The following is a 16,544-nucleotide window of genomic DNA, read 5'->3' as shown; positions in this document are numbered from 1 at the left end:
AAGCTTGGAATATGATCAACATTTTTCTACAACAAATTCTATTTATTTTGCTGCTGTGATCAGCCACTTATATGTTTTTCTTTTTTATTCTGGGCTTAGATAACAAAAAATGCCCTTTCCTGTCTTCTCTGTCATTCATTTTTTTACTTGTTAATGGTTTTATTGATTCATACATTCAGTCACAAATTAAAAATAATTGAACTATAGAAATATAAATTTCAAATAATAAAAGCAATGTGCATTCAAATATTTTTTTCTGAAAATTTAACTCCCAGATAATGGTTTTATAACTCCAAATAGGTCTTGACTTTCTAAGATTTGACATAGAATCACACATTTCTATATTTTGTTACTTCTTCTATCAATGAATCCTCGCAATTATGTCTTTGATAAGTATTCTGGATTTCTTACTAAATCACATATGAGTGTACAAAAATCAGCTCTCTTGTTTCTCTTATTTCAGTCACTTCATTATTTAATTCACCCCAGACCCAACCACAGCTGCTAGAATTTTCTTTTTTTCAAATGCTGCTTACTTCCCCACTCTTCTTTGAATACCTAAATTGATTTCCTCTCTGCCTGTCAAATACAAATTTCTCTTTAACTTAGACTCAAGATAACTGCTGTGTTCTTCCTTATACCTATATAGTGTAAATCTTCCCTAATTTAATTTACATACATGCTACTTCACTTGGTAAGTCAAATTATCTACACTACACCAATGCACATTTAATTCCCTCTTGTTCTTTTCTAGATTCCAAACTTAAAGTGGATAAAACTCTGAAGATATAGCTTGTAATGACTGGTTATTCTTCTACATATAAAATGATGACAAGGTAGAATATTGATTAATTGTATTTTTTGTTTTCTAAAAAAAAAAAAAAAAGAACAACTCTGCATTTTCCAGTGAGTCAGCAGCGTCCACCATTCCTTTCCGGAGAAGTAAGTTTGTCAAATCGGTAGTGCAAACACATGTGAATATTAAATATTTTGGTTTGACTTGTTTTGCTATGTTTTATTTTCTAAGTATGTCTTTGAATACCTGAAGAAAATAATCATGTGATTGGGTACGAGTGAAAGGTGAAGAGGGGATCAAGGAGACACTGCACCAAGGTCACCAGAGTCAGGAAAGAGAAGGTGAGGAAGATGAGGTATGAGCGCCATCTATGGCCAGCCTTAATGAGTTGCTTGTGAACCGAGCAACTCCAGCCTGCCACCTATCCACTGAAATCAACAGGCTTTTCATCTATGCTGGTGAACAGTTCTTTAGAGTTCCTGTTGAATAAGGCCCTCCATGACTAAGCACTCCACTTTTTGCATCATTCCAGAGAAGAGTCAAATTTTGTCTGGGCTTTCCTACCTGAATGATCCTAAACAAGTTGCTAAACTTTTCTGTACCTTAGTTTTCTCAACTACAAACTGGCATTATGATATAAATATCTACTTTCAGAATTTTTGTGAGAATTAATGTCGTATGTAAGGAGCTACGAAGCATTTTGATGAATAGTCTTCAATAACTTAAGGTGATCCCAATTTGTTTTGGTATTAATAACATCCTTAGAGAAGAAGTTTTTTATCAACAATTAATTGTTTTCATATGATCTCTGATTACTATGTTTTTCCAAATGATGAACAAACAGAATTTTTTTTTTTTTAAGTCATTGTGTGTTAGTTACTACTTATTTACCTCTTCAAATCTTTAAGTCTTCCCTTTTATTCCAGAATTGAGCTACTTTTATTTCAGGCATAATTTGACAGTGCCTCGACACAAGTCCATGGCAGGTCAAACACTGCTTTCTTCTCTTACTCCACAGAATGAAAAGACTTTAGTAATCTGGTCAACACTCACATGCACAACTCAGAAATTTCAGGGTTCAATTCTTGGCCACTGGGCAATACAAAGTAATGTCTTACTTTTTTTCTCCCTAAAATAGGAATCTATGAAAAATGTATTTCAGCAATTTATTGAAATATTTACTGAAATACATTTATTCAGAAAAATGTATTTCAGCAATTTCCCCAGAAATTATTATGGGATTCAGTACTCATTGAGTCATCTACCCTATTGTTGGCGTTCCCACCTTTCCTGTTTTATGACCCTCCCCCCCCCGCCCTGTTTTGCTATTCTGCTTCCTGATACCAACTCCTAAATAAATTATATTTGAATCTGAGCTAAGATGAGCTGCTAATTATCTGCCTGTGTAACTGAAATAATTTATCACGCAGATTCTAATAATTTGTTCCTTACACTTGTTCAAAGATCCTTTGTAAGGGTTGTTTGTTTTGTTTCAGATACCGGTGTTTTACTTGTAGGCAAAATTTTTAAATTCTTAAATTTAGAGATTTTTTTTTTTTTCAATGAGCGCTAGTAATGTTTTCAAACGTGTCTGTGTGTGTGTATGTGTGTGATATTGTTTTACCAACACATTCTTAGAAACAGAAAACTATCTCAAAATGGTTGTAATCTAACCAGGTAGCCAAGTCCAGGCCACAGCTACGTGACCTCAACAATACCTCCAGATGTGCCTCTGTTTTGTGCCAGTAGACAGATCTAAAAAGGGAGCCAGCAGAGGTGACACCGAGGAGTTAGCAACAGGCCCTGAAGCTTTGAATAGAGCATACATTCATACTTTGGCATCTGGTTCCTACTTTTGCCAAATGTGCCTTGTTTGCATCCACAGCTGTTAAATGTGTTTGTTGAAAAGGGATAGACTAGGGAGAAGAAAGAGATTGGCGAGAGATATGCCAGCTTCTGTGGGAGGAAGTGTCACGCCAACATTCAATTTATTTACAGTTAATTATTTGCTTTAGAAATCCTGTGTCATTTATTAGAATAACTGTGGTATATAGTGAACATGAACCTCATGCTAAAGCAGTCATCTTTATGTTTTATTGTAAATGAAGCATTTATAATTGTGTTCATCTAATTAACACCTAAAGAGCAATATATCTTCATTTACTTCAAATAATATAATCTGGCAGTTAAGACTGAATTACTAAAGGCAGGAAGGCAGGCTTTTATATATTTCTGTCATATTTTTATTTTTTAAAAAATGACTTGGCCATTAGAGTTAAGATTTTGTGAAGAATTTCACAGTTGAAAAATCAGTTTTAGAGATTCAAAACATTTTTCTAACCTAGAAAATAGACCTAGAAATTCTAAATATTTTCAGAATCTCAGTCTTCCTTCTAAAACTTATGAGCCTCATATTCCAAAAGTTGTTTCAAAAGGGGAGATGAGAAAAATAGTTTACTTTGTTGATGATAACGGGAGACTATCTTGCTGCTCTTGTGACAAAAAGGGGGAAGAGGCTTCTCTTGTCAATACTTTCTTCTTTCTTTGTGATTAAAGAGTTTCTTATGATCTTAAGGAAATTTCCCACACACTTGTGATAATAAAAATTAATGACAAGGACCCTGATAGTAAAAAGAGAATTATTTTCCTTCTCCTGTATAAGTTTTATTTTTATCTTTTTAGAAATAACACATAACTAAGAAGTCTAAAGCTGGCTATTCATTTTCAGTATGTTTGAAAAAGATGACCAGTCCCATGGCTAACGTTTATTTTGAGTAACTGGGTTGATACTGATCATCTTTTATAACTTGAAAACATAACAGCCAAGTTTTGATGCGACAGTTCCGCTAGCTGTTGCTGAGGTCACTAGACTGGGAGGATGTTGTCAGGCTGCCCTTAGACAGTAGATCATGTGTTTGTTGACTCCCTCACCGTCTACCTCCTTTTGAGTGTGTGGTGTGTGTATGTGTGTAAATGTGCATGTTTTTACACCAGCCTGGCCAACATGGTGAAACCCCATCTCTACTAAAAATACAAAAATTAGCCAGGCATGGCGATGGGCACCTGTACTCCCAGCTGCTCTGGAGGCTGAGGCAGGAGAACCACTTGAGGCTGGGAGGCAGAGGTTGCAGTGAGCCAAGATTGTGTTACTGAACTCCAGCCTGGGCGACAGGGTTAGATTCTATCTCAAAAGAAAAGTGCGTGAATTTTGCCTAGCTATAGACTGCTGCATGAATGTCTTCATCATTTCTAATGATTTTATGGTGGTCTTTTATAAATGGTTTATTAAATAGTATGAAGGCAACCAGTAACATCCAGGATCAGACAAATATGTAAAGACCAGGAAAGCAAAAATTGTATAAATTAAATTAAAAATAAAATTTCATGTATTATCCTGAATGCTTTCATTTGTAGTTAACACAGCCTGAAATGTATAAACAATTTAAAATTGTACTAGTCATATAACTGAAAAGTTGTAAGTTAGATTGAGCTTCAGGCCTCCAGTTCCCACTTTGAGAGGGTCTCTACCTCACTCTTATTTGCATTATCTGTGTCTCGAATTCTTTCACGATGGCAATATGCTGTCACCAGTAGCAACCCACATGCTTCTTCCTTTGCACCTCAGAAAAAACAAAATAATTATTTTTCACAAGTGAGAGAATAAATCCTGAACTTCGATGTTATTGGATCAACCTGAACCAACCTCATTTACCAGTGTAATGTCAGGAGATGGCTGGTTTAACTAATTAGCTTACCCTGGATTTCTCCTTGTTCCAGATCTAACCATCATAGTAATGGAGGTGTGATCATAACACGCTTAATAAATGTGCCAAACAGCATAATTACAACAGAATGATTAAAGGCTGATTTTTCTGAAATTTGGTTGATATGAAGAAGGGAGGTGAATAGTGGGTAAACAAGGATCTCCTCTTCCTAAGATTTCTAAAATCAAAAGCAAAAAGGGTGTGAGTTTTCAGACTTAACCTTTCTTTGTCTATAAAATAGTTATTACTATTTTATACAAACAACTGAAAAATATGATATATTTTGTGTGTATATTTCTAAACGTGTCGATGTTTGGATTGTTATAATTTATACTGTGTAATTACTTAGTCAAATGCAATAAATTCAGTACTTGACTCTGTGTTAAAAATACGTAATAAAATATCAATTTAGATACCACCACACTTACGATAGCTTTTCTCATTACTCTACATTCAGGAGAAAATCAGAAAAAAAAATATATTAATATGCTGTACACATACATACCTACATACAATGCACATACACATACAAAACATATATGTATATGCATGTATATATTATGTGTGCATACACACATAATATATACACATTAGTGCATATTTGCAAGTGCCAGGAGAGACAAAACAATGTATTCATTAATTTTTCAGTTATTTTCAGTGAGTTGTCGTCTATTATGCACAAAAAAATACGCATGAAAGAGTACACATTTTGGAAATATTGTTGTAACTGGGGCCCCTAGAATTGTTTGTTATGCAGTTCTGGTGGTTACGATTGTAAATCTGGGAATATCATATTAAGGACAGGGTTGGAGCTGTCTGATTTGAAGCACATAAAGTCTTAACTGCCACCGATAATGTCAACCCGAATTACTATTTCCATTTCAACACAGATTATAGGACAGGAAGACATAAATGGAAATTAAAAAGTAAATTCAGCACATATTTCAGAAAGTACCTTTTCATGTGGAGAATAATAAATGCTTAGAAGAGCCTGCAGGCAAAGTTGTTGAGGCAAAAAGCAGGAGTGTCATTCAAGAAACAATTAGATGCCATCCTTGGGGAAATGGAGTACTAAAAAGGATATGCCTTGATGGACCAAGTGACCTTTATTCTCTCTCCAAAAATCTCTCATGTTCTTATAATTCTAATCGTGAAATATTTCAGCAATCTGGCCTCCAGCAATGTCAATTCTTACTTGAATTATTCACCTCACCAGTTCACTGCTGAGGAAGAACCTTTCTCATAGTGCTACAAAGATTGCATATTGACCAGATGTAATTCCCAGTGCTGTTGCTCATAGGCATTTTATTCGCAAGGATGCCTTAGGTCTGATACTATAAAGTGATTCCTTGTAGAAGAAGCCTTTTTTGAGCCCTATGTGATTGAAAAGTGGCCTAAATTGGAGAAGAGAGGCTTAACTAATATATTAATTATAGAAGGCATGAGGATTATTTAAAATTTTTATTGGCAAGAGTTATTTCAAAATGTAACTGGTTTTAGTAGAATGCGGCCTATATTAATTTGTTTATTTCTTAATTAGTATTGGATATGATAATGACTTATTTTTAGCTATTGACTTCATTTCAATAGAATATTATGAAAATAAAAATAAAAAGAGATTTGTCATTTTACAGTCTATTTAAAAACAAATAATTTCAATAATAGCACACCTTAGAAAGCTAGAAATAGATACCGAATAAATGTAATGTATGAATGTTACTTGGTACATTTGAGTAAGCCGGGAAAATCAGCTATCTACACTTTTCTGATTTTACATTGATTTGGCAGAACACAGAATTCCTGAGAACTCAGGGATTTTGTGAGAACTACAGTCACCCTATTATGTTCTTAAAGTGATATTTAGTGAAAGAAAAAAGAACCTGTTTCTATCTGTCATCTAAATGGACTCCTAGAGTTCTTTCTGTGTGTCACAAATGGGAACTCGGTGGTGAACTGAGTGCCGAGAGCGTATTTTCAAAAGCTAACGGAAGGTCACATACATTGGACAGTTCAAAGCACAGAAAAACCCAGAGGCTTTAAAAATGTCAGGTATATTTTAGTGTTAAAACAAATAAATATTGTACAAGTTTTTGCCAAAGATAAAAGTGAAATCATGTTTAAAAATATAAATCTTCATTATAATATGGATTACTTTCATAGTAGATGAAATCTAAAGTGTATAAATAATATGTTTATATACCTCTGTAACAAAACATTATACTAATAAAGTAAATGATAAAGTTTACAAAATGGTTTATGGTAAATATATAATAGGTGAATATATTATGCTAAATAATATGATCTGCGGATTATGTCATTTAAGAGTTAACACAACTTTTTATTTATGGAAACATTATCACCCATCTAGAAAACAGATTTTTTAACAGTGTTCAATGTGCAGAGAATAATCTTATGACATAAATTTTAGACAATGGAATAAAAATTAAATCAAGTAATTCTCAAACCATGCATAATGAAATGAGAACATATGTAACAAAATAGCAAACAGCTAAATAATGTTTTGTAGTCCATAGTAATTATATTAATTAGTCAAGCATTTTAATAGCTTATACATTTTTTAAAAATTTCACATAAGTAAGAAATATTTATAGAAGCATAAAATCTTATATAAGTATGAAATACTTATTAAAACTAATCCACTAGCCTATGCAATTGCTTTAGTCATCTACTTTAGCTTAAAAATGGGATTTGATCATTCTTTGATGGCTGAAAATTATTCAGAGGTCTTTTTTGTGAACAATGTACATGATAATTCTGAATAATCAGTCCACTCTGTTCAATAATATTCTGTGATTATAATATAGTGAGACCAATTCTGTACTATCTCAGTGTAAAAATAAGTAACAATACTTCTTTAGATTGATACCTGTTTCTTCATACAGAATGTGAGGTGTCCATTCTGAATGTGTCACAGTTAATTTACCCAATAAAATTTTACTCAATCAGTAATCAATATTTCATTTTTTAAAATTTAGCTTCCTAATCTCACTAAGTATTCTAGGTGCTAGAATTATTCTAAAATATTCTAAATACCTACATTAAATATTGAAGCAAACTACATCCTAACAAAGTAAAATATGATTTATCTTATCTTTCTCAAGGAGTTTAATAAATATTATATATTTTAAAATGATTAAAAATATTGTTAATGTAAGAAGGATAACATTAGACCCAGAACTCTGAAACTTAAGATTAAAAAAAATCCCCAAGACATTGTTTTCCCCTTCATGTAAGTTGATAAGTGAAAGTTTTAGACAAGATAATTGATTCCAGAAATAACAAAAATACTTGACAGTCTTAAAAAGTGAATAATGTGATCCATTCCTTTTAAAGGAGTTCTAGGTAAATAGGAATAACAGATTACTACTGAGAAGAATTAGAAAACCTGGCCAAATATAAATACTTTTTTTTTTGACAGCCTCAGATAAATTACAAAACAATGAAGAATAACAGAGTCAAAACTCAAGAGAAAAGAAAAGAGAGAAAAGAGCTTAGTGTTTGAGGTCACTTATCCCCAGGAATGCTTCTATTTAAAATGTGGCTTCTACTTAAAATGGCCCATGGACCCTCTGATAGTCTTTGAACTGTTCACATCAGTTAGTGACAAAGTAGGGAGACAATCTGCAAAAAGAAAGATATCCGAATGGACCGTAAGCATATGAAAAGATGCTTTATTGTTTTAATCTTCATACAAATATAAATTGAAATAACAATCAGGAGCCCTCATATACTACTGGTGGGAATGTGAGTTTGTTATGCAGATTTTAGTAAACTTTTTACAGTATCTTGTAAAATTAATTTTATAAACGTTGACACAACAACTGTACTCATTGGTATATGCCTATGAGAAGTAGGTGCACATTTGCTCTAAGACACTTATACAATAAAGATTGCAGCATCATTATTTACAGTAGTATAAATCTGAAACACAAATATTCATCAACAGTAGAATGTACAAATAATGGTATATTCATATAATAAATACCTTATGGCAACATAAAATAACACGTTAATGCACCTTAATAATAAGAATGAGTCTCATAGAGCAATACATTGAGGAAACTAAGTAAAACTCAGTACTGATTAAATATTTCATTTATATAAAATAGACACTTTGTCAAACTACTCTGTGGTATTAGAAGTTAGTATAATGGTTCCCTTTTGTGATGAGGGAGGGAATAGTGATTTGCAGTGGCCAGGCCTAGAGCCTTAAGGAAATGAATTCCTCCAACCACATGATCAAATCTTTCCCTAGTTTAGACTTTAAATGAGAATTCAGTTTTTGATTTAAAGTTGATGCTAAAGATATTAAGGTGAAAATAGTTTTAATGTTTATTTTTTTAATGTTATATTTTATAAATCACACATCTGGTGTCATACATGAGAAATTTCTGCCTATGTAAAGGTTGGAAAAACCTGCACTATGTTTATCTGTATTCATTTTATAATTTTACTTCTTACACAGAGATATGTTATGGTTTTTGAAGTTTTTGTCTTTCTGGAATAACTTCTGGTAAGAATCTAAGTTCATATTTTTTAGGGGTATACGTTTGTATACATGGCATATGTGGTTTTTGCATGTAGATATTCAATTGTTCCTACAATATTTGTTGACAAGATGATTCTTTTTCTATAGAATTCTTTAGCAGCTTTTGTCAAAGATCAAATGAATATACAATATATTCATATGACAACACTGTAATTGTACTCTTTAAATTTATACACATTTTTAAAACAGTTTACCTGATATGTGATGGTGTATTTTTGGACATTCTATTCTATTCCATTAATTTATATGTTTATCTTTATAATAATATATACTTTATTAATTACTGTAGCTTTTATTAAGTCTTGAAATTAGTTAGTCCTTCTGTTTTTTTCTCTTATTTTTCTATATTGTTATGGCTATTCTAGTCCTTGAAAACAAGAACTGGAAAGAATCAACACGTTAGAAATATGACTAGACGATGCATGGCAGCTCATGCCTATAATCAGCTTGCCAGTTTACAAAATAAGACTGGGAAGATTTTGATAGATATTTTGTTGACTGCAGATCATTTTGTGTAGAATTGCCACATGACCAAAATTTATCATTGCAATAATTCCCTCTTTATTTAGAGATCTTTAATTTTTCTCAATAATCTTTTACAGTGACCAAGTCCTATACCATTTTTGTTGAAATTGTTGAAATTTTGTTGACTGCAGATCATTTTCTGTAGAATTGTCACGTGATCACATTTATTATTTCAATAATTCCCTCTTTATTTATTTAGAGATCTGTAATTTTTCTCAACAATGTGTAATAGTTTTCAGTGAACAAGTCCTATACCATTTTTGTTGAAATTGTCCCTATGTATTTCATTCTTTTTGTGCTATTATGATAGGAATGTTTTTTAATGTTTGAGACATTTTTTCACTTGTATATAGAAATTCAACTTATATTTTATATTAATCTTGTATCTTGCAGTATTGTTAAAGTCTCTCATATTTCTAATTGCTTATTTGTAAATAATTTCTGATTACCTACATAAAAGATCATGTTGTTTATGAATAAGACCATTTTTATTTCTTCTTTTTTAGTCTACCTACCTTTAATAACTTGTCTTAACATTTGTTATACTGCCTCAAATCTCCATCACAATGTTGAATAGGAGAGGTAAGAGAGAATCTCCATCCCATGTATCCAATCTCTTCAATCTTGAGAAATTCAAACAAGGCCTGATGTTAGCTGTAGTTTTTGTTTGTTTGTTTGCTTGCTTTTATAAATGTCCTTTATCAAGTTGAGAAAACTAACCTCTATTCCTAGTTTACTGGGAGATTTTGCTTTTGCTTTTGTTTTTAAAATTGTAAATGGGTTTAGATTTTGTCAGATGATTTTCTGTATCTATTGTGATAATGATGTATATTAATCTGGCTTTTTGTTTGAATCAGTAGGGTTTTTTTGGTAAATAGTATTTCATTTTATAAATATGCCTAAATTTGTTTGTTAATTTACCTTGTGTTAGTCCCTCTGGGGTGCTATTATAAAATACCATAAACTAGGTGTTTTATGAACAACAAAAATTTATTTCTTACAGTTCTGAAGTCTGGAATGTCCAAGACCAAGGCACAGTCACATTTGTTTTCTGATCAGGGCCTGATTTCTGGTTCATTGACAGTACCTTCTCACTGAGTCTTCACATAGTGGAAGAACGGGCAAAGGAGTTCTCCTGTGCCTCTCTTACCAAGGATGCTGGCATTGTTACAATGTTTATGTCCCCACAAAATTCATATCTTAAAATCCTAACTCTCAAGGTTATGATATTAGAACGTAGATCCTTTGGGACGTGATTAAATCATAAGAGTAGAACCCTCACAAATGAGCTTAGTGCCTTTATAAAATAGATAGAAGGGAATTTGCTCACTCCTTCCACCTTGTAAGGATACACTAGGAAGGTGCCATCTGCGAGGAACAGACCCTCAGCAGACACTGAATCTGCTGGCGTCTTGATCTTGCACTTGTCAGCCTCCAGAAAAGTGAGACATAGATGTGTGTTGGTTACAAGCCACCCAGTCTATGGTATTTTGAGGGACTAAGACAGGTATGACTCCTGTTCATTAGTTGTCTGCTGGCGTCATGTAATTAACTCCTAATATGATCACCTTGAGAAACAAGAATTTCACATATAAATTTTGGAGAGATACAAATATTCAGACCGTAGCACACCCATTCATAGACACCTGTGTCTCTGGTTTGGGGTATTATAAATTAGGCTGTAGTGGATATTCTTCGTGTGGTCATATGTTTTCATTTCTCTGGGGTAAATACTTAGAAGCATAATTTTAGGTCATATGCTTGACATGTGTTCAGTGTTTATAAGCTGCTAGAAATACTTCTTTTCTTTTTTTTTTTTTTTCTTGAGTCAGAGTCTCGCTCTGTCGCCCAGGCTGGAGTGAGTGGCGCGATCTCAGCTCACTGCAAGCTCCGCCCCCCGGGTTCCCGCCATTCTCCTGCCTCAGCCTCCCGAGGAGCTGGGACCACAGGCGCCGCCACCTCGCCCGGCTAGTTTTTTTTTTTTTTTTTTTTTTTAATTATTATACTTTAAGTTCTAGGGTACTTGTGCATAATGTGCAGGTTTGTTACATATGTATACTTGTGCCATGTTGGTGGGCTGCACCCATCAACTCGTCAGCACCCATCAACTCGTCATTTACGTCAGGTATAACTCCCTATGCAATCCTTCCCCCCTCCCCCACCATGATAGGCCCCGGTGTGTGATGTTCCCCTTCCCGAGTACAAGTGATGTCATTGTTCAGTTCCCACCTATGAGTGAGAACATGCGGTGTTTGGTTTTCTGTTCTTGTGATAGTTTGCTGAGAATGATGGTTAGAGTAGAGACGGGTTTCACAGGGTTAGCCAGGGTGGTCTCGATCTCCTGACCTCGTGATCCACCTGCCTCGGCCTCCCAATGTCCTGGGATTACAGGTGTGAGCCACCACACCCAGCCAGCTGCTATAAATGTTTCTAAAGTGGCTGTGCCATCTTAGGCTTCCACCAACAAAGTTAAGGGTTCTTGCTTCATCACATCCTTACCAACATTTAGAGTTAAAAATTAACTTCAAGGAACAGACCTACACTAGTATATACAAAGAAGAGCTTCCAAATAAATAAAAAAGAGAAAGTTAGAAAACAACTAAAATGCATAAAGGAAATGAACTGACTTTCAACTGTAAAGAATATGAATGGCTAATAAAAACATGAATGCTAACTTCAAATTATTAACTATGCAAGAAATATAAACAGACATTGAAAAGATGCAGTTTTTGGCAATTAAACGAATAATAATTTTAAAACACAATATTCAGTTTTATTAGAATATTTGGGAAATGGGCATCCAATATATGACTAGCAGAGTAAAAATTGGTAAAATTTTCTGGAGAATAGTATGAAATATTTATCAAAATCCTTAAAATATGTTTGTCTTTTGAGTCTATAATTCTAGAACTAGAATATATCCTAAGCAAATTACTAAGAACATTTGCAAAAATAAATATGAATGGTCACTCTTTACACATTATATATTTAGAAATAAACTAAATGTATTATATAAATGTTTAAATTAAATATTGGGTATATCTTTTTTTAATAATTACTACTGTTAAAAACCTAGTAGTGCAAGAATTTATAGGGACATAGGAAGTATTTAAGTTTGTATTCTTGTAGAAAGTATGATCTTACAAAGAACTTGTTCTTTAAAATGTGTATATATAAGAATAGAATACAGAGATAAAAACTACAGTGCTTATTTTGTTTACATTTGTTATTTTGTTAGATTGTGAGTGACTCGTCCCTTTTATGTTTTATATAAGATTTCTTCTCTTGCCAGCTCACTTATCCTCACTAAATCATCTCATCCTATAAACCATCTCTCCAGAATCTTAGTCCATGATAAGGTGAGTTAACTTTGTAAACACATTGTTGCTTTGAGAATAGAGCTCTTCAGGGACAAAACAAAGTGGGTATTTACAATAATACTTTAGTAAAAATTAGTTAAAATACTATTACTAATAATAATTCATATCCTCAATATATATTAGTTCAATAGATCTGACTCCACCTTCTTAGTCTTCTGATGTAAGCTAAAGCATGTTGTCTCAAAGGAAAAACAGAAAGATTATAAGATTGTTTCAATACCAGAAAATTATCCTGTCTAAGATTAATGCAATTAATAGTCTGAAGACAGACTGCTGATTTTTATTCTGCAATGTGAAAAAGAGTAGTAGAATTATGCACAGAAAAGTATGTGTTAATTTATTTCCTTTATTTGAAAGTGCAGACAATTAATAGAGATGATTGACAACTTTATTGGATAGATCAAACAGAATTCTCAGGTAAAGACAGGAGACAGTAATAAAATAGCCTATTACTAGGTATCGACATTGTTACTAGGGAAAAGAAAAAAAAGGCAGTGTGGTGTGGTCATTTTAACAATATTAATTATTCCAATATATGAGCATGTCATCTGCAATTTCTTTTATCAGTTTTTTTTGTAATTTTACTTCTAGAGGTCTTTCACTTTCTTGGTTAAATATATTTCTAGGTGTTTCCTTCTTGTAACTCTTGTAAATAAGATTGCTTTCTTGATTTCTTTCTCACCTTGACTGTTATTGGTGTATATATATATGTGTGTGTGTGTGTGTGTGTATACATACATACACACATATACCAATAACATATATATATATATACACACATATATATGACACTGAATTTTGTATGTTGATTTTGTATCCTGACGCTGCCTAATTATTTTATCGAATCTAGTTTTTGAAGAAGTTTTTAGGATTTTATAGGTATGAGATTATACCATCAGTAAACAGAGATAAGTTAGCTTTATCTTTCCAATTTGGATGTCTTTTATTTCTTTCTCTTGTCTGCTGGCCCTGGCTAGAACTTATAGTTCTATGTTGAATAGGGGTGGTAAAAGTGAGCATCCTCATCTTGTTCCAGTTTTTAGGGGAATTTCTCTCAACTTTTTCCTATTCAGTGTGATGTTGGCTGTGGATTTCTTGTATTCAATGCAATCTCTATCAAAATACCAATGTCATTTTTTACAGAATTAGAAAAAACAATTCTAAAATTCATACAGAACCTAAAAAAAGAGCTACCAATAGCTAAAGCAAAAAAACAGATAATTTGCAGAATGGGAAAAAATCTTTGCAAATTATGACTTTGACAGGGGACTGATATCCAGAATTTGCAAGGAACTCAAAGCTGGAAGCATCACATTACCCGATCTAAAATTATACTTACAAGGCCATAGTAACCAAAACATCACGATGCTGATGTAGAAAAATAGACACATAGATCAATAGAATAAGATAGAGAGCACAGAAGAAAGACACATATCTATACCCAACTGATCTTTTGACAAAGTTGACAAAAACATACACTATGGAAGGGCTACTCTTTTTAATAAATGGTGCTGGGAAAATTGAATTGCCCTATGCAGAAAAATAAAATGACCCCTGTCTCACATTGTATGCAAAATCAACTCAAGATGGACCAAAGACTTAAATGTAAGATCTGAAATTATAAAAGTACTCAAGAAAACCTAGGGAAAACTCTTCTGGACATTAGTCTAGACCAAACTTTTCTAACCCGCAGCCCACGGGTAGCCCGAGAGGGCTTTGCATGCGGCCCAACACAAATTCGTACACTCTCTTAAACATTATAAGATTTTTTTTTTTTTGCAATACCTTTTTTTTAGCTTATCAGCTAACATTAATGTTGGTGTATTTCATGAGTGGCTCGAGACAATTTGTCTTCATCCAATGTGGCCTAGAAAAGCTGAAAGATTTGGGCACCCCTGGTCTAGACAAAGAATTAATGACTAAGACTTCCAAGTCACAAGTAAAGTCGGGCACCATAGCTCATGTCAGAAATCTCAGCACTTTGTGAGACTGAAGCAGGAGGATCATTTGAAGCCAGGAGTTTGCGATCAGCCTGGGCAACATAGTAAAACTCTATGGCTATTAAAAAGTTTTTAAAATATTGGCCAGGTGTGGTGGCATGTGAGGTGGAGGCAGGAAGATTGCTTTAGCCTAGGAGTTTGACGCTGCAATAAGCTGTGATCAAATCACCGCATGCTTGCTGGGCAAAAGCACAGGCTCTGTCTCTTAAAATAAAAAGCACAAACAACAAAAACAAATACTGACAAATGCTACTACATTAAACTAAAAAGCCTCTGCACAGCAACAGAAATAATCAACATAATGAACAGATAATCTGCAGAATGGAAAAAATATTTGCAAATTATGAATCTGTCAGGGAACTGACCTCCAGAATTTTCAAGGAACTCAACTTAAAAGCCACAACAAAAAATAACCTCATTAAAAAGTGTGCAAAGGGCATGAATAGACATTTTTCAAAAGAAAACATACAAGTGGCCAATAAGTCTATAAAAATTGTTCAACATCTCTAATCATCAGAGAAATGCATATTAAAACTACAAAGATATATCATCTTACACCAGTCAAAAAACTATTATAAAAGAAATAACAGATGTTGGCTAGGATATAGATGAAAGGGAATGCGTATACACTGTTGATGGCAACGTAAATTAATATAACCTCTATGGAAAATAGAATGGAGATTCTTCAAAGAAATAAAACTAGAACTACCATTCGAGCCAGCAATTCCATTAAATGGTATCTACCCAAAGGGAAAGAAATAGAGCAAAAAGATGTCTGCACTCATATGATTTAAGCAGTACTTTGAACTATTTACAATAGCAAAGACATGGAATCAACCTTAGTGTCCATCAATGGGTGAATAAAGAAATTGCAATGTGTGTGTGTATATATGGATATACAAAATGTATAAATGTGTATATGAACACTCAGTGAAATATTATTGAGCCATGGAAAAGAATGAAATATAAATGATGAATTGATGGGTGCTGATGAGTTGATGGGTGCAGCACACCAACATGGCACATATATACATATGTAACAAACCTGCACATTATGCACATGTACCCTAGAACTTAAAGTATAATAAAAAAATAAAAATAAAAAAAATGTTTTTATTGGATAGGTGTCTATTATTGCAGGCTACCTCAAAACATTTTTGGATGTTGACAGGATATAAGTATGAATAATATGTAAAAGATAACTTATTCTAGTTATTTTGAGCAGAGGATTTGGTTTCGATATGTGGCCCTATTAAAGCTTTTCTTAAGTCCAAGTACTTTGTGAACTTCAGTTCCCTCACCTGTAAAATGGAGTTAGTTGTTAGTAATACCTGTTCTGCCCAACTCAGGAGTTTGAGGATGAAATGAAATCATGAATGTAATGGAATTTTGTAAATTTTAAATGAAATATTGTATTACCTAAGATTTTTTTTTTTAAACGCTAATAAACCCGGCCCTGGTCCTCAAAAAAAAAAAAAAAAAAAAAAAAAAAAAAAAAAAAAAAAAAAA

The sequence above is a fragment of the Piliocolobus tephrosceles genome, chromosome 2, assembly GCF_002776525.5.
Source record: "Piliocolobus tephrosceles isolate RC106 chromosome 2, ASM277652v3, whole genome shotgun sequence".
Lineage (NCBI taxonomy): Eukaryota > Metazoa > Chordata > Mammalia > Primates > Cercopithecidae > Piliocolobus > Piliocolobus tephrosceles.
This window is presented reverse-complemented; position numbering follows the sequence as displayed.